At 36.3% G+C, this 27654-nt stretch overlaps 1 protein-coding gene across 3 annotated transcripts in view; it reads left to right on the top strand.

The window, feature by feature from the left end:
* Nucleotides 1–4517: 4517 nt before the first annotated feature.
* NGF (nerve growth factor) overlaps nt 4518–27654 on the top strand; it is a 57604-nt gene continuing 34467 nt past the window's right edge. For all 3 annotated transcript variants that reach the window (XM_072426395.1, XM_072426376.1, XM_072426386.1), the window contains exon 1: nt 4518–4894. The gene's annotated coding sequence lies outside the window, so the exon portion shown is untranslated. The remainder of the gene's footprint in view (nt 4895–27654) is intronic.

The raw sequence follows: 27654 nt of genomic DNA on the forward strand, positions 1-27654 counted from the left end.
ACTTGAAAATAAGCCTGGGAGTGCCAATGTTAACATCTTTTTTAAAATGCTAGTTGTTTGGCTGTCTCAATGTATCCATACAGCCAGTGTAGAAAGTCCGAAAATAGTTTGCAACTAGATTTCAAGAAGGGGGAAATCTATGCCCCAGTTCACTTCTATGCAGCCGTGATAGCACAACCACATAGATGTGATATATATTTGAATAAAATAGTGATTTTTCCATATTCTTTCTCTCTCTCTCTGTTTCTTCTTGTCTCTCCCTCTCCAGACACCTATTTCCTTTCTTCTTTTAAAGTAGTATGATGTAACTTGGTTTTTAATTCCTTTTTTTTTTTTTTTTTTTTTTTGTGCGTGTTCTCTTAAACTGGCAGCAGTAAAACGTATAAGAGGAAAAATGACTTTTGACCACCCTCAGTCTTTGATTAGGCAAATGTCAAGCAGAAACAGATGAATGGTAAGAAAATCATTCCACTGTTTTAGACTCTAAAACATGCTGTTATAGTAAGGATAACAAGAGAACCATCAATATATACATTATACAAACTAACACAACAGAAGCAATGGTAGCTCTATATGTGCTAGTGATCTTATCTCTGCAGTCACTGCACCAAGTGCCATTTGTTTATGAAGGCCAAGAAACAGTGAATCCAAGGTGTTCCCACATTTTCAGCATGGAATTCTTTTCAAGTAATACTTTTGTTGAGAAACATAAAACAACAAATGAGTTAGATGAGCAGGATCACTCATGTTTGATGTTAAAAAGATATTTTAAAGCATTGCCACAAAACAAAAACTTCCAGAGGGCAAAGGAGTTCTTACCAGTATGGTTTCCCAGCCACTGATCTTTTCCCATAGCTGACTTACAATGCCTTTGTCTCTGTAGAAGCAACCATGTTGGTAGAGGCAGGACTTTGTATCCTTATATGAAAACTCCTCCCTGATAACTAGTTATTTGATGAATAGTGGAGGATTAATCACTCAGCAGTGTAAGAAATGCAGATAGCACAGATTTACAGTATGAGTGAAGCAGAGGAAATGTGTCAATGCAGCTCTCTCTAAGCACTCTCCAAAGCTAGGTACACACGTGTAATAATTATCGTTAGAAAAAGACTAACGATTATGCACGATTAATTTGAAGGATCGTTTTATGCACAATTCTGTACATGTTGTAACAATACGATTGCTCAAATATAATTCACCAATAATGTACACACCTTTGATACAATCGTTTGAACGATGCAGGAAGTGACATGTAAAGGAGAAAGTGTAATGCAGAAACATCCCCGATCACTGAACAACCGTACAAACGATAGATAAAGAGTGATCGTCGCTCAATCAGACCTGCCAGGACAGTCATTCGTTTCCAGCGACAATCCTTGTTTGTCAGCGTTGTTGGTCAGTTGTTGTGCACTTTTTTTGTTAATGAATATTGGATGATCGGTTGTTAGCCGTTTGTTTTCAACGATAATTATTGCAAGTGTGTACCCACACAAAAAGTACTGTTTTCTATAACTTTATTTTTCTTCATTCTATAGGGATACACTTATAAGCATATGAAACATCATCTGAAAATCTGCAGTTAAAGTTGTACAAAGAGAATTTATGGGATGAGATTTGTATAATTAGCCGTAACTTTTAGAAACCAGTCAGATCTGCGTGTATTGAAATGAAATCTTCCAGCAGAATGGCCTTTGCCTTACCCAATAAGCTCGCATGGGTAAACACTTTATAGGGCTCAGTAAAACCTAGCAGAAATGCTTTTATTTCTAAGCCACAATGTCAGAATTGTGAGGTTTTCAGTTTCAAATTCCCATGTTCCAATCATCTTGGGAAATTCTTGTAAAGCCCATGTTTTCACTTAGTAGCTTGTGAAAGAGCAGCCAAAAGGAAGCTGATTGGCTGTGAGCCACTGCCATGACCTCACAGAAGCACCAACTAGTCGGAACCCTCTAAAATGTCTAAATGAGAACCAACTTCAATTATATGAACGGATATGACTTGCTTATGTATGAGCCACTCAGAAATGTGGTCAACCTTTGAAATAGGATTACCATCAGTCATCTCTACCTATCTATAGATTATTATTTGCCGGGGCCAGACAATATAAGAAAGCAGATGTCATGCCAACAATGACCTAGAAATACACTAAATATCTTCATCTTCCTATGGCCAGTGATCACAAGCTACACCTAGAGGTCTTTATATTCTCCACTTCTTCATCTGTTTGCCACATTTTTAATGCCATATTAATTAAAGGACAATCAGATCCCATCCAGCAGTGATCAGTGCTTTGATTGTCTTACCATGACCACTTTTTGTTGCAGCAATCAATTTTCTAATGATTTTGTATTACAGCTGCTGATAACCACTTTTAAAATGATGATCCTTGCAAAAGTGGCATTTAGGGTGTTTAAACGAAAGAGCAGGGATCCACATTGTGGCCTAGGAATTCATATTTTTCTAAGTAGTGAACACTAGTGGTCTATACAGATATTAAGATCAGGCTGATCACCACTTTATAAATAGGGTGAAGAGGGACAATAAAATACAAAAATAGCAATAATTTCAAACATGGTGATCAGGCTAAATATAAATATTTCCAGAATTAGTTTTTCCGCTACATGGCTGGATGGGTCCTATTAGGCTCTGGAAGTTTTCACAACATGATATCACAAAGAAGACACAGGTGGAGAACTTATGTGAGAATTAAGCTGCCCAACTTTAATTTTTGCAGGGTTTTTGTTTTGGGGTTTTTTTTGAATGCTATTGAATGGATGGGGTTGAAGGGGGAAGTTAGGGCTTTGATTGGAGATCTAAATAATGCTCAATTCACAAAGCTAAACATCAGAATAGGAAACAGGGTAAGTACATAAAGTCAGTGGGGACAGTTTTTCCCCACCTTGCCAGCTGTTTAGTCACCCCAAACTCTGGTTCTTAATAAACCAATGTGTCAATATACTCACTCACTACTCACTACTGCCCCCATACATTCCCTATTGGTGTCTGTAGGTGAGATATTACATTCATATGTTGCCCGCAGGCATGGTTCACCAGTGCGAGGAAGCCCCAACTGCTTTATTTTCATTCAAATTTAATGACATTTAAAAGTCACAAAAATACATGTACAAAATAATGAAAATCAAGATATCTATCCTCATTTGTGAATTGAGCCTGGAGATTTGATTTTACTGTCATTTTGACCAAATAAAATGTCAGATGGGCCTCCCATTTTTGGGGGATTGTTTTAGCCAAAATAGGGCCAAATATGAAGTAGGGGTCCCAAATGTCCAGTATTCCAGCTATCTGTACCCATGCCATTGAAAGATGAGGCCCTGGGCAATTGCCCAGTTTGCCCTACCCTAAAACCTTGCCTTTTTGTTCTATTAGAAACAATATACCTGAGCCATCTATATCCCCAAAAAATATTTTTTTGTCCAGGTAACCACACAGGAAGTAAAAAAAGCCTACAAATTAAACTTTATGACATATAATTTCTCTGAATTTCTAATGCCCCCTCACTCTATCCAGTGCTAAAGAGAATGAGAATCAGCCGTAGAAATGCTGGTAGAAATGCTCCTTTCTTTTCATTCCACTGCACAAGATGGGTATGTGACACAGCTTACATAACAACCGCGCTTGGAACTTACTCACTCAATGTTTAGGACCTAGATAAGATATTTGGAAAATGATTCAGGCACTTAAGATCGCATTTTTTTTTTTTTATTTTGGTCACAGACTTGCCTAAAGAGTAATCTTATCTACTGATTTCACCCCTATAGTTATATTTAGTATAATGCTCCAATAAGTAAAGCTGATGCAGTAATCAGTAGCAACTATTACTTCTTTTCTACCAATATTAAGAATTACCAGAGTGCGTGAGCCCTCGCATATTTAAAATAACTGTTTATGGCTTACTGTCTCCACTGAACTCTTGGATGTATTTCCAGCAGGGAAGCCTTTGCCATTGAGGTCATATAATGTCCCTATGTTTTATTTTTATTTCCTCTACAAAGACACATAAAGATGGTGAGACCAGGACATTGTTGGATAAAGCAGAATTTTCTATTTAATTCTAAATCCATTATTGTTATCCATTGCAGTAATACAATTAGATTGTAAGCTCTGCTGCTGGTAGAGATATGATATTGGAACATGGTACAGGTATCACTTTTTTTTCTGTTACCATCTGAAATAAAGGAACTAAATGTTGATGAATGCAAGCTCTGCGGAATAGCAGTTTTGTTTCTACAAGCACTGTTATGAAAAGCCCAACAGTATTAATGTGACGTGGGAAAATAAATCAATTTGTTAGCCTAAATGTAAAAATAAACAGCCTAGCTTGTTTCCTCTTCACAATATTCTCTGCATTCTCTGCAGTGTATCAAGGGTTAAATCATTTTGACTAGTGATTATTTGAAAACACCACTGCCGGGCTGAAGCTGATAGGTCGAGACGTAATCCCAGTTTAAACCCCACCATCACTATAGGGGGTTATTATCAGCCGCTCTTCTGCAGACTAGAGGAGGATGCGTTCGAGATCGGAATTTTTATGCGCAAGCCGTGCTATTGTCTCATTTCGTAGATATCAATCGTATTAAAATTGGATAATCTCTGCATTCTCCGAACAGAGAGGGAAGAAGAAGAAAAAAAGAATTTGAAACACACACCTGGTTTATGTCAGAAAGGCACTAGGACCTTGAAGAGTTGTCCTGCCTTATGAGTCAGCCCTAGATCTGGAGCTCCTAACTCCTGAACCAGTGAATGAGAGGACAGACATGTGAATGGCTCAGCTGGGTTTCAAAGCACTTTGTGGACTGGACTGTGAGAGGCTACGAAACCATTGGATCATTCAGGATTTCAGCACCTTGTAACTCTCACTTCTACAGAAGCACAGGTGAGGAATAAACCTTGCATGCTTCAGCCTCTGACAAATGATAGTCTTCTATGGGTTTTAAAGTATTTCTATTGAGAACACTAAATACAACCCTATGTTGCATGTTTCTCCACTGATTCCAAACAAGACGCAGTTTTCTGTGCAGACTGCAGCACTTCTCTAATGTTTCGAGTCACATTCAGGCACTCCTAACCCTGAAGCTTTTTGCTTTGCTGGATTACATTCAAGTCCTCAGTAAACCTTAGAAGTGTGTTTAGAGACAAGAATCCTATATTAGGGCATTTCTTGCATTTCCCTTATAAATATTTCAGACCCTTTAAAAAAAACAAAAAAAAAAAAAAACTGTTTGGAAACTTACGCATGAAACTTACACAATTAACAATATACAATTTTTTTCAGTTTTTTTTTTTTTTGGCAGGTGTTGATATGTATTTTATGTGTTTTTTTACTTTTAAATAGCAGGTCTGTACCTGCTATCTATATTTTAGAAAATATCCCCTGGAGAAAATGATGTGATGTATCTAACCTGTGTCTCTTATACTGTAATATTTGTAATATTAACCCTTTATAGGAAAGGCAGACCATACCATTACCAAAGCCTGCAGGTTTTAGAGTTTCTTTAGTGATGTTATGTGTAACTAGCATAGTAGAGGCACAATACTTAGTTACCTTGCACACATCGAAAATGACATCCAAACTCCATCAAGAGTTAAGAAGAGCTTGTTATTAAGTGCTTGCTGTTCTGTGTAATCTTCTTTTGTTGCCAGTGTTCCGCCTGCAAAGCTGGTGGATAGCAAAGTAACTTCTTACCGGATAAATGTTGGGTGTTTTCACGCATTAAAGCGCATTAAGTTAAGGCTTGTAGGGTATTAGACAATATAAAGTCTGCCAGCTTGTTGCTATGCCAAATACTGGGTAATGCTTTTTTTTTATTTCTACCTGGTGCTGTATTTTTCTATAAACATGCACAGTATACACATCTAACAAATTACAACTTGTAATTCAGGTTTTCAATATGCTGCATTTAGCACAAAACAGAGTTCTAGAATAATAAAAGTCATTATTATATTTGTTTTCATTTTGGGACTTTTAAATGTACTTTTTGATAACAGGCAACTAATTCTTTCCTAGAGAATTTTAGTGTAAAAGATAGCTGAAAAGTGTAGTTTGTGTCATGGTGTGAAAGTAAAGACAAAATAGGGGCGGAGTGCCTTTTACATCCAGTTTTCTAAGCATTGTAAAGCAACATCTTGCTATGTAGCCAGCCTTGCCTGGTGGTACAATGCTCTATACAATGTGGTTTTTGATGAAACAAAGGGATACTTTGAAAAAAAAAAAAAAGGAAAAGAAAAGAGCATAAAATCAATCTGCTGGCAGTCTGGAGCTCATTTTTATAATAAGCTGACTGTGGTGTAGTAGTTTGCAGAGCAAGTGTGCCTATTGTGTACACCACATGCCTGGAAAGAGATGTTCTGTTGATGCCAAAGGCACATATCACTTGATTTTTATATGAATCTGTTACAGACAAGAGTAACAGACAGCTTGGAGGGTTGGATTGTTCCCATACTAGCCCTGGATTCTTTGCCAGTAGTAATTAACTACTCTGCCTGAATGCAGCAACAGATGTCAGCAAAGCTGTGATTTGTGCATTGTCGTACACCTTGGATGTGCTTATGCTGTGTACAGTACACATATTTTGTGGGTGATAGTAAGACGCAATAAAAGTACCAGTGGTTTGGCATTTGTGAATGATGGTGCATCATATTTAGGACAGAATGGTATACATTGTAATCTACTGAAAGAGCCTAAAGTTATTTTCTGTTATCAGGCTGAAATTTAGACATTATTGGGACTGCTTGTGACATAACTAAAGCGCTGCGTAATATGTTGGCGCTATATAAAAATATGGCATAATAATAATGATAGTATAATAATAATAATTGCAATGCATACTATAGATCAGCCTTTTTTCTACATTTAAAATAAGGGTAACTATTGAAAAAACTTTTAGGTCTTCAGGAAACCCATTCTATAATTACTATATCCACAGCTCACGGTATGTTAATGTGGTAGTCAGTGAGAAGAAATCATTGTACATTGCTAGTCAATAGAAAGAATGCCACCCTTAAAGATAGCCTAAGGGATCATAGGTGTCACTAAAACTGATCTGAGAGGTAAAATTGTTCATTGCCCAAGTAACTCCTAGCAACTTTTGGAGGAACCCTAGGGTTCCACGGAAACCTGGTTGAGTAACACTGCTCCAGATGAAGGTAAAAGAAATACAGCTGTCCATTATTTTTTCAATATGTTCTGATGACAGCTAGGAACTACATGTGGTAAGTAAACCACTCAGGTCACCCTAGGGGCAATAATTGCCCAGAAAAGTCAGTTTGGTTGGAGCAGTTGCCCTTTGTTCTCTGTTACAGGAGTATTGCCATACCAGCACAACTTTTGGTAATAACCCTCACTGCAGAATTTAAAAAGAAAATAATGGTTCAGTCAATCAAGCTGAAAACCTTCACACAAGGAGATTACAGGACAGGGCAATTGATCATACATTACAACCCCAGCTCTACTCATAGGAAGCCAGTAGATAGCCATAACATCACCAATAAACCAGAGATTGTTAATTCCAAATATCCATGGGGGAAGACACGGAGCCAATCTTCTTCTAGGTTCCTGACACTAATAGTGAATGCTAAACCCTAACCAAACAATGACCAGATCTGAAATGATATATGTGAGTGGACAACCTACCATAGGATGAAGGATTGGGGGTACCAGTGGAACTCCAAATGTCAAGAGAAAAAGGTTCACTGAATTGAGCCAATCCCTTGCACACAGGGAGTTCACCGGGCAGGGCAACACAGCAAAATATTACTACACCCTGGCTTCACTCGTATTTGAAATTAGAAGATAATAAATAAAATGTGGCTATCCACTGGCTTCATGTGAGTAGGGTTTTTCATCTTCCAAACTGTAGAATGTAACTGGTTTGAAATAATCATGGTTGATAGTAGAATCAGTTCCTCCCAGTTGATATCAATGTTCCTGCAAGTTTTTATCAATGTCTCTATGGTCAACCTAAAAGCTTTTAGGATGCCAAGACAGTTTGAAAGTTTACATTAAGCTCCTTTGTGCAATGTGATATTTACCAACACGGAGCTATAATCTGTTTAGAAAAACATAGGTGACATTGAAAGTTTATCAATTTGTGATGCAACTTTAAATGATGCTTAAACATTAGCTGCACTATTAGGATCGATTAAATTACGAAATCAGCCCAGGTGAAGAGGAGAACCATTTGTGTACCTACTTTCCTGAATTATGCCTGTTAGATTAATAACTATTTATTCCATATCAGCTACAGGATGCCCTAGAATGTCCTTTCATGGGCCCTGTTTAAAAAATATAGAAAATATTAGTGATTTCCTAAATACCGGAAGGACAGCTAGATTGACACCCAACTAATGGCCAGGCTGCTTGAACTTTTTTACCAGGTGTATGGCGCTGCTTTGAACATTTCTGTGTACTTAAAATTCACGGAATGGCTAAACAGAGTTTGGTTATTACATGGCATTCTTAATTTCATTAAAAATAATTACAGTAATTTTTGAAGTTAAGTATCTGTATCTTATTATATGCCTGTTTACTATTACCTAAGGCATTTTCATATATAGCCTGATATAAACTGACAGGACTGTATATGTAAAGCATTTTCTATAGTCTACATCTTGGTTACAAGAAATACAAAATTTCACTTTGTTAATGAAATTAGTAAGCTATATTAAAGCGGTACTGGTATTCGTCAAACCAATCAGGAATCAGCTTTCAGGATCTTAGCGTGAGCAGAAAGGTTGCTATGATTATTGTAAACAAATTGCTATTGTTACAATAGCCTTACGGGCCTTAATTTTACAAGACCTTAGTTTTGTACAGTTGCTATATATGCTTATTTATTGTCTGTTATTTTAAAACCTTGTTTTCCAAGGTATGTACCTTACAGCTGATGTGGGGGTAAAAACTTCAGTTTAAGTTGAATAAAAGCCAGGAAATTGTATTTGTCCTGCTGGTAGAATAAAAGTTGTTGCAGATTGATATACTGTATGTTCAGGATACAGTTTTTTTTAGTGTAACCATAATAAGGGCACAGGTTATTCTCATGTTCTTGTCAGATTTGGATCACATGACCTCGTAGAATATTCTAAAAGGTGCTGCCCACCTATATATTTGACCACTAAGATGCAGTAGATGCCACTTAAGTTTCTCCTTCAAACTCCCCACAACTTCCACCCCTTAGTTATTGTTGTGGCTTGTATGTGGTCATATCACCTTCTATATAGGGGGCAGTTTATATTAAACTTTGATGATGTGTACAGGTAATTATTGTAGTGGCATGTCATTTAGTTTTCTTATTTGCTAAATATTAGTTTCATTGAGCCCACGATACAGTAGACACAGACAACTGTAGCCAAATACCTCTGCTTATGTATATTTCCTCATTTTGATGGTTTGTTTGGTTTATGTTGTTCTGCCATGATCCCTTGAGGCTACTGCAAAAAAATTGGCAACCCGTATGCTGTCATGCAGATCACACACCAACATCGTCACCCATCACAGGCTGTGAGTAAATCTCCATTCATCTTCCTGTTACACAGAAATTGGTGCAAGATTCAGTTGTGTTTTCTATTCGCTGATTTGCAAATATGAACTAACAAGCAGTGCCCTGAAGGAAATTCCGTTCATCATAGAGATGAATGGAGGTCTGCTGACAGGTTGGCGTATAACTATTGGTGTGATATAACCAAAGATTTACTACACAAATCAGTTACATTTAGTTTATCATTTCTTAAAAATTGAAGCTAAACATTTTATTAGTTCTGTGAATGGGGATTTGTCTCTCTACTTTTTTTTTATACTTCTGTGTGATTACTTGTGTGATCCCAACCATGCTTTTTTTCCTAAAAAAAAAAGCAAAAATGTATATTATAATCCTATCTAATTTGTGATGTAAATGAGAATCAACTTTTATAATTTATCAAGAGGGTTCTGGTTAAATACCTCATATGGCTACCTAAGGCAAAATTTGAATGGTAAAAAATGCAGACATGCAGACACATAGCTACCGCATACAAACAAAGAAATAACACACGGCACTTATTCAAATGTTTCCTTTGCAGACCTAAGGGCATAGTAGATATCCAACATCAATATAAATGACATGATCCAAAAAATATGGCCATCTTAAAGGGATAGTCTAAGTTAGTACACTCCCTCTTTATAGCTACACCCCACCATCCCGCAGTAGCTATTATTTATATGGCCCCTCCTATAAGACTCCCACCAATACCTCCACACTACTTCTAGTTCCTTCTATTTACTGAAGCCCAGTAGACTGCAGAAGTTTGGAAACGGAGTGAAAGCTTTGTTAGATTGGATGTCCTTATTACCTGGATTTTGAAATTGGATGACCCAACTGGTGGACGTCGTTATGTCAATGGAAGATGCAAGTCCTAAAGGCCTAACTTAGTCATTCAGCGGATTATGATCCTTACTAGTAGTAAAGGCAAGGACATGCTTTTGATTTATGGATTTGTACCTCCAAGTAGAAGGTACTGTTCATCTTTTTTCATATATCATGCTCCAGCTACTAATATACAAAGCTTCTTATAGTCTTACATTTATTCAGATTTCTACAAGCCACAATAGTGTTCTAGAAACTTTTCAACAATTTCCATACCAAAAACCTATATATCGCCAATCAAATAAGTGACACCCTCTACTTCACTGAGGACACCCAGGCAGGGTTCCAGACTGACTTGTTTGTATCCAGGTATTTTATATGTACGTAAATCTAGAAATACATGCTAGGTTTTATTTGAAGCACCTTAAATTTAAGCTAGGAAAAATATATTTAATCTAGACTTTTTTATGATATCTGCTTTTGTAAATGTGTTTCTGTATTTGTAAAAAAAGTGTAGACTTAAATGTAATATATTTCCTTCACCTGACAAAAGAGTTTTATTGTTTTATTAGACATTCAGTTGGCATGTACATCACTTTTGTTCTATTGTTGAGTTGAACGGATCATTGTTTTACACTTTCTTCTTCTTCTTCTTGTTACAAACCTCATTGATGTTTATTTATATAATTTTTATTGTTTTTATTAGAAATAATTACAATATAATAATTATACTATGTGTAGTAATTTTAGATACATGCTGCACTATTAATTTGTACACTTCACTAGTACAGAGTGAGATTAAATGTGTCAGTTTTAGGTTCGTTACATATGTGAAGCTCATGTTCACTAACCTGGCAATGTTATACAAATCTAGTATAAATATATATTTGCCTTGTTTGCTACTGTATGATCTGCCATTAGCCTGAAATGGGAGCAATTTTGTATTCCTAAGAGATCCAGTCTAACATTGTTAGAACCTCAGGTAGGACAAGATGGAGTCAATTTATAAAAGAGAGCTGCCAGCGGGTCTGCAATAGATTATTTGGCCAAAGCACGGTTTAATGTTTTTGTTACATATACCAACACTGTAGTATTTACTAGACCTTCAGTAACAAAAAAGAATTTAGCCTCAATTGTAGCCCCAAGTGAATTATTGAAGTGAGTATTTTGGATTATGTCTGGTGTACCATGGTGGATTTAGACTTTGAAGATTGATATTGATTTACCCAAGCATTTAATTTGTTTGTAATTGATTTTATGTTGCACATCAATTTCAACTTCTGAGCAAGGTTAGGGAACATTGTTTGTTCTACATGTATATAATAATCCCTGTTACACAGGACATAGTATTAACTGTTTACTATACTAACCACATTTATGCCATAGGTTTTTATTTGCTGCCTTTTTTATTGGTAATTAGTCTGCTCATATAAGCAGAAAGTTTTGGTAACATTAGGCAATGTGCTCTACATATGTGCCAAAACTTGTCTTCCAAGCACTACTGAAGCTGTCATGGAAGTAGAATAAACTCCAATTATCCAATTACTGTTTGCAATTACAGTGTGTTTATAGGTGTTCCAATATTTATACTATCAGGGCTAGGGAACACTTAGGAGGATTAAAATGACCCTTTTGTGCAGTGGCAATTTAACCATAACAACCCATGTGGCTGCTATTGGATGGGTTGAAAGGGGAACTCCTAGAGGGGGAATATTGTGGCATTTTAAACTTAGAAAATCTATGTGCATGTGAACATATCCATCATTGTAATATTGCAAACTGCAGAGGTTGCTGTTGACACTGACCGTGCACCACTTATGATATTTTAGGTAAGAAGACCTCGTGTACTATGTGTGGTTTGAAACATTAGAATTGCTGTTGCTACTCTCAGATCCTCCTTGCATGCTATGCAATAAAGTCTATTAGTTTTTTGCCCTTACAACTTCTGGTCATCCTGGCCAGCACTGAAATTAACCTTGTATGCCTAGTACAGTCTTCTTCTCTTGCATGAAAGTGTCTCTTCTGATAAAACTGACAGCTCAGTTACAAAGTTTGTATTAGGTCTATAGAGTAATTTTGTGCAGTAATACTTATGTGATAGTTATTATTATTGGCACTACAACTGACTATTGCATATTTTTTTGTTCTTGTTTGCTGTGGTGGTAAAAAGGCTAAGAAATTATACTGCAATCCTGAAACAGTCTGGTAATACTATTTGTTAGACTTATTTATAGGAGAAGGTATGTTAAGGGGTGCTGCAATTTCTAGTTATGTCCCTGCCTTTGCATAGTTTTCCCACGTCTTAGGGAATCAGGTAAAATTATTTTATCCTTACCTACTAGTGTTTTCCTTTGAACCTGCTTTACTGATCGCTTTCCTAATGCACAAAGCATTTAATTTGGCCAAAGTCGTCTATTTCCTTGCAGTCACTTATAGCATGTGATTATGTGTATCAGCAATGTATGTTATGAAATGTCCTTCATTTCTTACCACTATAAAGGGGGATGATGTAGTAAAGCTGGATCCAAAATAAAACTATCACTGTACTGCTTTTAATAATATATAATAAATTTGTGTTTGTTTTATGAATAATAGAAGCATAGCAAGGAAAAAGTGTTATGATAATCAAAGCTAGATGTAAAGGTTGCTATAGCCAACACAAAAAGCAAACTTCAGTTTTTTTAATTGTGGCTTGATCATGGCTTAGATTGTGTTTGCATGTGTTTTTTTGCTGTTAAACTTTTCCTGCCCACCACCAGAGGGTGCAGCTTTGAGGCAGGAGGCTACAGGTAGTATATATATATATATATATATATATATAGATAGATAGATATATATATAGATAGATATATTTATAGATATGTATATACTTTTTTTTTTTTTTGGAAACTGCTAGTACAAGAATACAGATAGCAAAGTAGTAGTCACGTGACCATAATGTCTAAAGTTCCGCACTACAATGCTGAAGGCTTGTACAATCTGACCACTGCTGGTGACCTTGCTATCTGATCCAGCAGCAAATCCAAAACCTACAGAGTAGTCCAGAAGATGTGACTTTTCACTGGATTGACAAGGTTAACACAGTTAGATTTAGGTTTTTTAAAGGTTGATAGACACTAGAAGTATAACTCTGGTACAAAAAAAAAATAATAGGACGTTTATACTGGACAGAATGTTTCATAACAGAAGGCAGAATAATAGACTGTTACTTTGCACGATTTAGGTCATTTATGCTGAACATGGACTCTAAAGGAAATCTTCCCCTTCCTGTGTTTGGGTAAATCAGCGCATCTGCACAGCATCTGTACTCAGAACATGACCATGGGAGGGTAATCCCTATAGTGTCTTTCATATAATATTTATGGTGGGACTGCCAGTACCTTAACTGTCTTTACACTTATTACTCTTGTCGCCAAATGTTTGAATGGCATGTTTTTCATTATTTAGTCCTGCAAACTCCCCAATGTCATATTTTTCTTTATCTCTGAGATGTAACTAATGCCTTCATACTATTTGTTTGTATCGTGACATAAAATAACAAGTGATGATCAGTTTGTTCTTAAAGAGTCCATTATAGTCCTGAGATTATATGTAACATATTAGCTAACAAGTAAAAATGAATGATGAAGGGCAGTTGCTGGATACTTATGATTTATATATCTCTCAACTCTGAGCATTTCCAGTTCAGAGCTGTTAACCCATCCATAGACACAAACAAGCAGATTGAGCAAAGTGTTTTACTCTGAACTGCTATGATAGAGTGCAGGGAAGACATCAGGGGTCCAATAAACTCTGTATCTTTAATTTAGGAGAACCCCTCACTCTCTCCATTGTTATAGCAATAGTGGAAAAAACTAATTTAAAAGTGTTAAAATATTGTATATATGTAAAGTAATGACCTTGTAACAAATAAAGAAGATATTTAAAGGATCACTATGCACACATATACACATCTAAGAACATTTTTTGAGTAACACTGTATATGCCAGGAGAGGAATATTTATACGGTTGTAGATGAGTTTTGAGTATTTTTGCTATCTTTTTTCTTGACACAGTACCAGGAAACAGTATTATTTAGAACAAGGTCAGAAATGGCAGGTTAGATAAACTCTCAATAAAGGTTCCACTTTAAGGAATGCTTTCTTATGCTTGGCAAAGATAGATTTTACCTTGGTTTCTAAATCATATTTCCCAGATGTCCATATTTGGTTTGACATGCCCAGATTTCATACCTTCGGTGTGGTGGAGCCTAGTAAATTGTTCATGCAAAGGAGTTTTACAAACATTGTTTGAAATGAAAGTGGAATATGCGAAAAAGACAAATACTCATATTATATGTGTAGTTGGACCATTTGGTTTACTTTCCTCCGTTCCATACCTTTTGACACTGATAACATAGATATATGGTACCATCATCTACAGAAGACTCTATTACATAAATTACTAACAAGTTTGAAATGTAGTTGTACAAAAAGGATAGCAAGTGAATTAAAGATGTCTGCTATTTCTTATAATAACTGTGGACCTCTTTTCAGTTTTTTCCTCTGTTTTAGTGTTATAGGTTTACTTGGGATTTGGCTTCTTTGCCATGCGTTGTCTATCTGCCAATCGCTGTCCATGGAGAGCACTTATTAGCCATTGAGGTCATTCTTGAGGAAGTCAAAGAAGTTAAGTTGCAAATATAATGAAATGACATTACCTAAGAATACAGGCAAGAGTTTTCTGGCTACTAAAGATAACGGCAGACATCTTTTTAACCCTTATGATCACTCATTTTATGGCAGCACCTGGTAATATACAATAATTCCCCTGTGGATTGTGTGACTTTATGTCATCTGCACAGAATTTGGAACTTGGACAGATCTATTTTTGAGTAATACAGAAATATAGTTGATGGATACTGGTTTGCAGAAGATACAAATTCTGGGATAAATCTTTATACAGGTTTAGTGTGAGATTTACACCTTCAGTCTCCCATATTGGTGATTGGTGTCATGAATATTTGCACTTATGGGATGCAAATTAGAATGGCTAAATCCAAAGATACACAAATTTCCTTTCCACTTATTTCAATATGCACTTATGGATATATTCTACTGGGCTGCTAGTAAGAGCTGTTGTCTCTTCATCCTACGTCACCCGACCCAGGCACGAGATCAGGTGACGTAGGATGGAAAAAAAACTTGCCGATCTCACTGCACATGCGTGAAATTGTCAAATTTTTTTCTTTGCGCGAAAAGGGTCCCAAGATGCTCGAGCATGCGCAGAAGGAACACCCAAGAGCCTTCCAGGATGCGTGATGTAGGTATCCCGGGAGGCTTTGCATTCCCATTCATTCTTGATTGCCTAGGCTTTCAAGAATTAGAGGGCAGTGCTGTACCCATTTTTTTTTTTTTTTAAACAACAGAATTTTTACTCTACATAAAAGATTTGTCCACCCTTTTATGTAGAGTGAAATTTCTGAGTTTAGGTACGCTTTAAGCTTGTAGAATATATTTAGGTTGAATTTGAATTCAGATTGCAAGCCGAATCTTGTCATCCAACAACGATTTTTCCAAGAAACAGTTCAAAGTCTTGTGTATAGCCTTCCAAGATCTGTAGATAACTGTAACTGTCTTGGCCATCTGCGCACTATTGTCCATAGCTTTGAACTGAGATGTCTATCTAGCTTATATAAAAGTCACAGTAAATTGTCCTTAAAATTTTATATATAATGTACCTTGAATTGAGCCATCGCTACTTTGTACTTTGTATCATTTCATTACTCTGTATCTTTTTCCACTCCCGATCCTCTGCAAACAGAATTTTCTGATCAATTCCTGGTGAGCAAAAAAAAAATCTTGTGGGATGAGTTTATTGTTTTAGGTAATTGCAACATTGGTTGGATACCAGAGACATAAAAATAACATTGAAGCTGTGTAATTAGTAGTGTGGCCCAGGATTTTCATCTGATGATGATTTTTTCACTTTGTTTTATAATCTGAAATGACATTTATAAACATCAGGCACCACAAAGAACATATTATAAAGCTCTTTATAACTATGTCTGTTATTGATTTTGTTGGACGGAGTAGCTAATACTTCACTAGCTAAATAATTCACGAACAAGCATTGTTCATTTTGGTATTTTAACAGCACAATTTTATCAGGAAGGCTTTAAACAGAATCTGTAGAGATGGAGATTTGGCAACTGATATTACTGACTCATCTTAAAGGTACGCACGCTAGGATTCTTATCATTTTATAACCCTGAACTATTAATCAAGCTATACATGATCTAACCCAACGAAACCAACAAAATAATATAGATATACTAGTTGATCATTATTAATTAGAAAGTGATTACAGTAAACTAGTGACGAATCTACAAATTTCTATGTTTACTTTAACACCAAAAAATTTCAAAAATTTCTCAATAAAAATGTGAAAGCCATGTAAAAATGACACCATAAATACATGATACTGAAAATACATTATACTTCCTTTTAAAGTATAGTTTTAGGACCTGTTCTGTAGCCACAACGAACATAGATATGTGTCGGTCAAGAAAATTTCTATACACTTTGTATATGTCATGTTTTATGTGGTTATCTATAGCCAGCATGACCTTGTAAAGTACAATAGATAGTGTAAGGTTGACATGGCTCCCACAATTCATATAGATGTGTGTCATGCATAAGTTGTAGACAACCATTCACTGTGGTGACACTGATGCATTGGCTTTTTTATCATCATTAAACAGGGATTCCAAAGAGGTTTGGCCTTTGTAATAAAATGTGTGACATACAGACAGGAAGCAGTATGCAACCAAAAGATCTTAAAATAAGCTGCTTTATTCTTATCAGTGTAAAACTCACTACTAATCTTTCACTGGAGGCAGTCAGACAATAAACTTTGTTACAGGGAGTACGAAAAAGCGTTCTATATATGTCACCTTTTTTTTTAAGGGGAGTTCAACTTTAAGTAACTGCTCATATACTACAAACAGCCCTGCAGTCTATGTTTCTTGATTTGGCCCTAGCAGTATGATATTAGGTCTGTAGCAATTGATTCAGCATTTAGGCCTATTTCAATGATATATATACTGGTGTTATGACTTCCTAGTGAGCTATAGAAGCCAACACTGCTTTCTAGTCCCAGCTCTACCCTGGATAGTAGCATAAACTACAAGTAAGCCAAATAATATATTATGTTCTTTGGAACACAAATGTAATAAATAGCATTACACCAATAAATGCTATTGCTGGTTGAACTGTTACTCTCAAATTTCTCAGCTTTCTCAGCTTCCTTTTTGATTAAATTCTGCTATATGTGTAGGTCCATGCCTGTGTTTTTTTGGATGAATGTTTAGACATTGTAGGACACAGAATATTTAAAACTTAAGTTTATTCTCATATTGTTTTGCCTTTTCTGCATCCCCCTCCCTAGCTAATGACATGTATGGCTATGGAATGGGCTTTGAGGGTTCTGTACTGAAATATTTTACAGCATCTTGTCTTATGCAGACTGCCCTAGGAAATGCCTACATGTGATGCTAAGCCTCCATGATTGAAATGACCAAACTGCAAAGAAAGGACAAGCCTAGGACAGTAAGGCTGGGTGGAAAAGGGCTAGTTGGTTCTCTCCTTTAGCCCAAAAATTATGCAGGCTGTATCTGACTTGCTCCAGCTTCTGTGCATTATGAACTACTGAGCCCAATTAGTACAATATCCCAGTTGCTAATGTACATATTACAATGCTTTTCTTTTGATATTAGTTATTGCAGGCAATACCACCCCTCAATTTATAATTCTCTGCTCTGAGATGCCAGGACATAAAGAGATAGCATGGGAGCAAGGGGAAGTAATAAGACTTTAGAAGATCTGTTTTGTACATTTATTTTCTGCAGGACTGTTACACAATGTTTAGCAAAGTCGTTGTGCAGTGCATACCAGTACACCAGTGTACCATGTCACCGAACAAGCTTTCCCATAACAACTAATCTGCTATAGGTTCCTAAACCCCTGGTGATCCATACCATGCAAAGGGTGTTTGGGAATTTAAAGTGTTGTATCTGATTTAATGTTCACTACTTTTTTTGTTTTATGTTTGTTTTAATCACGTTACATCTGGATAGAATCAGGAAAGGCAGAACTTTTGTTAATATTCTAATGTTCCTAGGTCAGCATAATCTCCAAAGACTTCCCCAAGGATATCTTGCTTATATTGACTAACCCCTTATATTTGTGGAGCCATGTATCAACATAGGAATTTTCATTCCAGACACTAATTTTAAGGGTCTGGTTTTGTTAAAGAGTAATATCAAATAAGAATGTCTATCTTATATTTACACACTGGGACACATATTAGCCTTTTCTTTTTTTTAAATTAAAATCTAGCTTTAGCCAAGACTTGTTTTAGGGTTAGATACAGTAATACAAAGTTAGAACCTTTGTTACATTTTAAATAATGTTTGTATCCCTTTTGAGATCTCTTTGTGTTCTGTATGACATCTCTGTCTTGTATTATGGATAATTTTCATAATTTTCATAATGGTAACCAGAATGCAACAAATCCTTAAAAATAAAAAACTCATTGTTCTCTGTGTACCCACTAGAATATATATCCCTCAGTTCCTGCTTTACCCCATCTTAATAATATTGATCGGAAAGGAGGATATCTTATGTCACTCTCTGTCCTGCTAGATAGGGAGCAGGGAAAATCTCCCAAACTAAAAGTTAGTCATATTTATCTGGCTAAACAAAATCAAAAAAGAAAGTTAGTCTATGCAATGAAAATGTAATTCCTGTAGTTCCTGGCATGACAAATACTTGGCACCTATAAGATATTCTTGGATAGGTATTTAGATGTTATGATGACCCAATCTGTTTTTTTCATTATTGGCATTTGAGATAACCAGTTAAATGCTGCAACCCATACCAAACAATAATCATTCTTGATTATCCTAAATTCTTTAATTTGAAAACTGAAACTTGCTTGCTGTTGGTTATTGCACATTAATGATTTTTAGTACACTCCTATTATATGAACAGTGCTAATTGACGTATATTAGTATGGAATATACCCAATTTATAGGGAAGAGATCCCAGGTATTCAGCCTCCTGTTGTTCCATATTGCACTTTATAGAACCTAGCATGTGGCTTGTGTCTACAACACAAATTGCTTAGGGTAGTTCAATGGCAGGGATGGGGCCCAACATGGTTATGTTCATTTTGGAAATTAACATAATTGGAAAAATATGATTAAAAAATAAAGCCAACAAGAAAATGTATTGTATATAATATTTTAATAATAAAAAATTAAAGTAGCCTTTGTATAAAAGTAGAAAACTAACACAAACTGCTCTGTTTCTTTTCTTTACCAGTAAAAATAAAATTATAAGGCTCCACTAAAATGTGGTATATTTGGTGATTAAAGGCTTTATTGATGATGCTACAATGCCTTTACCTTAAGGCAGTGTGAGAGGTTTAATGCGTCATTTCAAATGTTCATCATTGCAATAATCTGCTTTAATTACCTCATTGTGGTAACTGCAAATTTATTATAAACACCTCAAAAACATCATTATTTTATTTGGCTGTGGTTTAAAGGGAATCTGTTTAAAGTAAATGGAGCTATTATTGCTGGATTCTTGACACGCAAATTCTACAATAGCTGATTGATAAAGCCCCCTGTGTTCTAGAAACTGGGTCGGTTTCACGTTTTGCCACAAATTAGCTTCTGTAAAGGGCAACTCTACCGATAACCATTTCTTTCTGACAAAATAGAAATGCAGGAGCTTGCATTGCTGACCTTGATGATATAATTTTCAGGACTGCTGTTCTTCTTCTGTTGTAATTAAGCCACTGATGTAGAATAAGTATTAAGCCAGGGAAGCACAGGGCCTCCTAAACTGCATGATTTTTTCCCCAGGTTTGTGAGTTACAAACAGCTGAGAAGATGGAAAGGGTTACATAAGTGGAGCCTTTTGTCCTAAAATATTTGTCATGTTTTCTACAGAAACCTTCCAGGCCATGTAGGTTCCAAAGTCCATGGGATGTTAGTGCATGAACTATTCGGCAGGTCTCTGGGGTCAAAAGTAGTCACTTGCAGTCTGTTTTGGTGGCTGGGATGGATAGCTGAAAGTTTTGTTAGAAACCTAAACTTGTCCTTCAACAAATGCTAATATGAATAAATAGTCATTTTAGCCTTCCCATGCATACCTATTGGCACATCCCTACACATAAGAGTGCTTGAGTTTTGGGGTTTCAGGGGTACTCATAAAGATGTTTAACCTCCCTGGCGGTATTCCCAAGTGTGGCTCGGGGCTAGTTTTCAGTGCCAAAAACATTAACTTTGAGCCACACTTGGGGTGGAATTGCCTGGTTCCCGCGTTCCAGCGGCATATCCCAGCGATGCCCGGCATCTCCTTCCCTGGCTACACAGATGCAGGAATCTGCACCCCCGGCATGTGAACATTGGGGACGCAAAGCCAGGGGAGTGAGCCTTAGGCTGGAGGGCAGAACCGTTGGGCAGGTCCAGACAGAAAATTTCAAATAATGAGTATTTTTAAATGTACCACTTTTACATTTAAAAATACTCATTATTCATACCGCCAGGGAGGTTAAATAACACCCTTGTGTTCTCCAGAAAATGAAATATGGTAGTACTTCTAAAATCTGTTTCTTTAGATGCCTCCAAATAATCCTTCTTTCTCTGAAACATACAACCTTAGCAGGGTAAAGATCGCTGTTACTCATATACAAATATTGACTTTTGCTAACACTCAACAATTCATTCCTCGTCTTCATCATCATTATCTTTTATTCCTTGTCCTTATTAACATATGTAGAGAACTGTGATGTGACTGTCACACGAAGGTCATGTAGGTTGTGACTACTGGCTATACTGTTTGAGAGGCAAGATGATAGAGCTCACTGGGAAAAACAGCTAGATAATAGACTAAAGCAGACAAACAATGCCCTTAAGGTTGCATACACATGTAGTGTATTCATAGCTCCACTTTATTAAAGGTCAGCAGAGTTCACATTTACTGTAAAGTTCCTCAGAACTCAAACCTTAATATTACAAGGAATAATAATTTTGGGAAGAGCTCCTCTATGTGTGTGGAATAGATGCACATTAATTATCACTCCCAGATTAGGTGGATTTATATGCCAAATAATCATAGAATCCTGAGAAAGGAACAAATGAGCTGTATATGAAAGATGAGGACATAATAATTGTTAGAACTGCTGAAACAGCAAGCATTGCTGAAAGGGATGATGTGTCATTGGGTGATATTACATTGTTCAGATAATAATAGAGACATATGTTCTTGTGGATGTCACTTGTCTTTTATTACGAACAGATGAAAGACTTAAAATGTGTTTTTATTATATGGTGACATAAATGGCACAAATACAAATTGAATCCAATATTTCATGTTTTAGTGGGTTTAAATGTACTGTGTTAAACAATTCCTTTTCATGGCTACTGTAATTGTAAGGCACAATAAATGGGTTCTGTCCCCATGTTTTATACAGAGACACTTACACAACTTACAAATACGCTTTGTGCAAAACACATCACTGTTCCTGTGTTGATGTCTGTTAGCCCATAAATACTTTCTATGTAATAAACCTAGGAATCATGGCAATCACTTTAAGCTTTGGATATTTGCTACAAGTGCCACAAATTACTGCTTAGAAACCCGAAACTGTGCTGTTGGTGGAGCCACTCCAAAAATTTGGTGATGCAGATAAAGAGATTAAATAGTAACAGGCTTCAAAGCAATAGACAAAGAGATAATGTGAATGGAGATGACCCATAAAGGTAATAATACTATTCAATAAATCCCTTATAATTTAAATTTGACCTCCAGGCAAACATCTAAATACATTTTTGAAATAGAGAGAAGTTTACTATTTTTATGACAAGTAGCTCTTACGGTCAGCACGGTGCTCAGAGTTTAGCACTCCTGCCTTTGCAGCGCTAGGTCCCAGGTTCAAATCTCAGCCAGGACACTATCTGTATGGAGTTTGCAGGTTCTCCCTGTGTCTGTGTGTGTTTCCTCCCACGATCCAAAAAAGTAATTGGCATCCTCCCCTAAAAAAAAAAATATTTGACCTTAGACTGCATTAATGACATATGACCATAGTAGGGACATTAGATTGTGAGCCCCTTTGAGGGACAGTTAGTGCCATGACTATGGACTTTGTACAGTGCTGTGTAATATGATGGTGCTATATAAATACTGTATAATAAATATTAATGGTAATGTCAGAGACGTATTAGTGGTGATTGGCTTTTGGACTTCATCTTCTCTGTGCTGTGTGACACCCAGTGGGAGAATGTCGCTGGAGACACACTTGATGTGAGTTTGTTTGCGGATTGTTCAGAGAGTACTTGAGCTAAGAAGTTCATATTTGGCAATGCTGTTTAGGGTCAGTAAAAGTGAACTTACTATATGTAAATCCAATATACATTTTTTAAGATGTATGGTATCATGCTTTGCAGCATCCAATTTTTTTGAGAGCATTTTTTTGGGAATCTGTTCTGTGCAGCTAAATAAAGGACTGCATACAACAAATTGACAATGTTGATGCTAATTGCAGGGCAGTGACCTACTGCTAGCCTGAAACAAGAAGTAATGTTACTGGAATATTTATATATATATAAAATGAAAGAAAAATGTTTGCATTATAAATATTGTTAGCTAAGTTTGCTACACTTTATATTTATTTAAATAATACAATAGTATTTTTCAGTAGTAAAATAAGTAAAAAAGTATAGACAATATATTTTAAAAAATAAAAAATTATACCCTAGTTTCAAAAAATAACTCATGGTATATTTGATGCAATAATTGCCTTCTTGACCAGCAATAAAATACCACGGCTTGCAAAGTCAACAGTGACCTCTTCTGGCTAAAATAAAAATGCAAAAATAACCAAAAAGGAATAAAAATTATCTACAATGTTGTAACATATCCTGCTACTTTTGTAGACTGTAGTTTTTATCATACATGTTTTTACTTTTCAGGGCCAAAATCACTTATATATTTACAATGACTGATAATCTAGCATTACCCGCATATGGGGGCTTAGATCTGATAACTAGTGCATTGGTAAATATAATAAATGGAAATCACTAATTTAACACTGGTTTTTATTCCAAATGCAGATTACCAATTAACGGACATGCATTTTAGGTATATGCTTGTATTAGCAATACCAGAATAATAATTTTCCACTTTTCAAAAATTCTTTAATGCTATTTGCAATTTATTTATTTCCCTTTTCTATGCACTGAAAAAAAGTAATATGATTGATGAATATAGCTATACTGGGTACATTTGCGATCTTAGACTGGAAATTAGTGGGGAAGTTCTCTTAACCTGTTTGTGGTCAAAACAGAAATAGTTTAAAGTGTTTGTCTGGGTATTACCCAAATTCACCCCATACCTGCTTCTCTTCCTGTAGAGCTTTATTTTTTTCCTTTACTTTGCTCATGTATCAAGTAATGGCTTTTACTGTCTGTAACATCATCACTTGGTTTATCAAAATGTATGCAAAAGCAATCTGCTAGGAGCTTAGTTGCTATTGATGTAGGCACAACCCCCAGAACTACATCTTCCAAGAGCCTATTCTACACAAACCGTGAAGAGGTGCTTTTAATGGTCAAGACAGCGGCATTGTTTTGCTAGGTATATGTCTATGTGGAGCAGAAAAAAGAGGGGAGGGGAACAAGTTGAGTTCTGTAGTCCTGCAAACAGAACAGCTCAGACTAGATTCTAAAAGCACACAGAATTCTAACACAGTAGCAGTCATTTGTTTGTAGTTGCAATTTTTCGAAGGAATAAAACATAGGGAAAAGTGCATTTATTAAAAGTAATGTTCTGAATTTATTCTTTCTGTACTTCAACATATTTTTGCTTTTCTTAAGTTTTCTATTTTTTTATCTGTATTTGCAATTTTTATCTGTAGTCACATGACCACACTCCCCATTCTGTCCCTATTTAATCGAACGCACAATGTGTCTTTTCAGGGCAGTGTGCTTTTGGCAAAGTGTCTTACACATTAGGAAGTTTTGACAACAATGGGAAGCCTCTGTCACTCAAATTGTGCAAGGCTGGGTGAGGTTATGGGTGATATTACCATACTATACCATGGGGTGCTCAATTCCAGCCCAGTGATGTAAATTGCCCACATTAGTTTGGATCTTTTTTCAATGCTTGGTGTGATGATAATGCACAAGGAAACCAGTGGAGCTGGTATCATCACCAGGTGTTTCCAAAGAAAAGGAGACTCAAGAGAAATATTATGCTACCAATCTCCACATACAAATACACAAGGTTATTTTATGGATCTTTGTACAGTTTAAGGCTACCTAACCCAAAAAAATGTTTTCCTACGGCCTTTAAGGTGATACTCCACAGAACACACATATTTGTATCTTTCACTGGAAAAGTCCTAACATGAAATGGTTGTTTGACATACAGACATATGGTTTCATCTATTTAGCTATGTCAGTGGCCACAGAGGAATAAAAGAATGGTTTGTATGTCTTCTTATGAAATAAATCCCTTTGGAACAAGCAATTTTTGGTTCTCCGAAAATATGCAATTTGTTTATTATTTATGTCTAGAAAGTAAGAAATAAATAATTGTATGTTTGTAAAGTTGTATTTTGTAGCAAAAAATATGTCTGCATATTCTGTGGTAGACACTTGGGTAAAACTTTCTTTTTAACCAGTTTTTCTTCTAATCCATAGTGCCCATTTGTTAATGTTGGCATCTCCTTCTACCTTCACTTAATTGTTTTTAAATAATTCCCTTAGGATTTAGAAAAGACAATTCAGACCAAATTCAGATGGGCAGCAAGGTGGTAGTTAGCACTTTATCATTCCCAGGAACCGTGCCCATGGTTGAGGCACTACATACAGTGTCTAACCTACAGCCACCATTTGGAAATGAATGGGATGCTACTGAGCAGTTGAGTTCGGCACAATGCCAAATGTTTAAACGTTGGTTCATTAGGAACCAACATAGAGGTTAGGGCTTCCGAGCAGCTTGGAGTTACCCGGGTACCCCTGTCTTCTTGCCCTTCTGAAATTCTGTTGTCCACTGCCATTTGTTTTACTTTTGTATGAATGGTGGATTTACTATCAAAGAGGGGAATAAGGAAGGAAGGAAAGAGTGAACATCAGAATGATGCATTAGAGCTGTTGTTTATTTTTGCCTTGATTTTCAGGGTGCTGGAGCACCACCTGAATAAATGGAGAATAGATGCACTCCTTGGGTGGCACCTGTGTTGAGGCCCCACAATATTATTATAGCAGGATAAAAGGATGAGTTTGCAAAAACCCCTTTAGGGCAAAACGTCTGATAAAACTGCCTAAATCCTTGTTTCTCTTTAGGGTTTTGTTTAAAAAGCACTTATTTTATACATCTATCCCGTTTTTTTTCCTCGTCTCTATAGATTCTGGATTGTGGGCAGGCCCTCAGCGTTCTCACAAATATACAGGACTACTTGCTTTGCATTGTAAGTGATGTAATCCGTGGTCACACAAAGGACTGAGTAGGGAATATGCCCTAGACAAAAAGAGAATTTACCTTTTTCAGTGGAAGAATGCCCCCCTGCAAGGATTGATTTTACATATGCCCATAGTTCAGCTTTAAACCTAATGTAACATCTTCTTTACACCATTTGATGTAATAATGGTGGAAAAGCTTCTGCCAATCATCCTTCCCTATGAAAGCAGTAAACCCTCTTTCATTTACTGTTTCCTATGTAGAAGGAGTCTGCTTGTTCTCATATAGTGGCATTTGCTGAGATTTATGAAATTTTTGGAGAAATTGTTGTACAATTATCTGGGGATCTATTTAGAAAGCTCCCTAGCTTGCCATTGTCTAGTTGTAAGAGAAGAAAAGTGCATTCATCACGAATAACCCTAATTTCTACTGCCTGGCTTTTTGATGTCCTGTTCCATGGCTCATATTTCATTTATCCTGGTCTGTGACATAGATTCCTGAAATCACTTGACATGAGCTGCTGTCACAAATTTACTTCTGTTATTCATTTGTTTGCGTACAGCAGTTAGAAGGCCACATTTTGTACGTTTTCCCAGTCATGGAAACAAAATGATTAACAGGCGAGTCTGCACGTAGCTTTGTCCTCCCTTTTTTGCTCATTGGATTTGCAAGCTTCCAAACATAATATCACATAAAAGTTATCAGAGCAGCATACAATTTTGACTGCACTCTAAACATGATTACCTTCCAACCATGCACCACCGCTAAATATAGCCACGTAAACATTGTTTTCATCTTCTGCTTCACTTCATCTTGTAGACATTAGGTGATCTGCATATGAAAGGCTTTGTTTAAAAAGCAACATATTAACAGTTTATTTGATTGATGATCTGATTTAATTTTAAGAGGAAGCCAAATTATTTTCTTATCATATGGAGCAGTCATGAAAGTTGACACAGGGTCACTTGTACACAATGGAAACCCTGTGAAAGAAAAGGCATAACACTTCCTCATCACTTACAGCTGAACTCTAATTCTGCAATTAAAAACAGAATTTTTATCGGAAATGGGACAGGCAGTGTCCCTTCTGCAGTAAAACATACTTAAATACCTGTTTGTGATCTTTTATTTTTTGCGCTGCATGTGCAGCTCTGCATAGGGTGCAGGGATATGCTGGGTATCCCAACATTCCCTGAACTCCACTTCGCCACAGTCAGGTTAATCATGATGGCCAAGATCCAACACCTGGAAGAAGACTGGATGAAGATGATACCCACAATGGAGCGAGGGCAGGTAAGTATAAATAGTAAATTGCGATCAAGCATCTCAAGTTCTTTTTTAAAATGCAGCAACTTTGCTGCTCCCCAACTAGCCCAGATATTTGGGTGTGCCAAATATATTTTTATCTCTGCCACATACTGTATAGTTGCTTCTGGTAGCTCATACCAGCTAGGAAAGAGAACCACAGCATGAAACAAGGAAGCAGGAATTCTACACACCCTGATGTGTGGAATATCTGCATGGATCAGGGAGAAGTGAAATGGTTCCAACACATGGCCCACCAAAAATGTAAGTATATTGCTTTTTTTCTTCCCTAGTATTAACAGAGGTCAATCACATCTCCTTTTGTACCTTTGATGTTAATAGTTTTGACATTCATTGATTCCCATGGATTACAGTAAACTGCCTTCTTTGTGCATTTATAAGAAATGTGTATTGTTGTTTTATCATCATATAGCATAAAAGAGTCATAAGTATTTAGTACAATACTGTCAAGGGTT

This window comes from Pyxicephalus adspersus, chromosome 1 (genome assembly GCF_032062135.1).
Source record: "Pyxicephalus adspersus chromosome 1, UCB_Pads_2.0, whole genome shotgun sequence".
NCBI classification, from domain to species: Eukaryota; Metazoa; Chordata; class Amphibia; order Anura; family Pyxicephalidae; genus Pyxicephalus; species Pyxicephalus adspersus.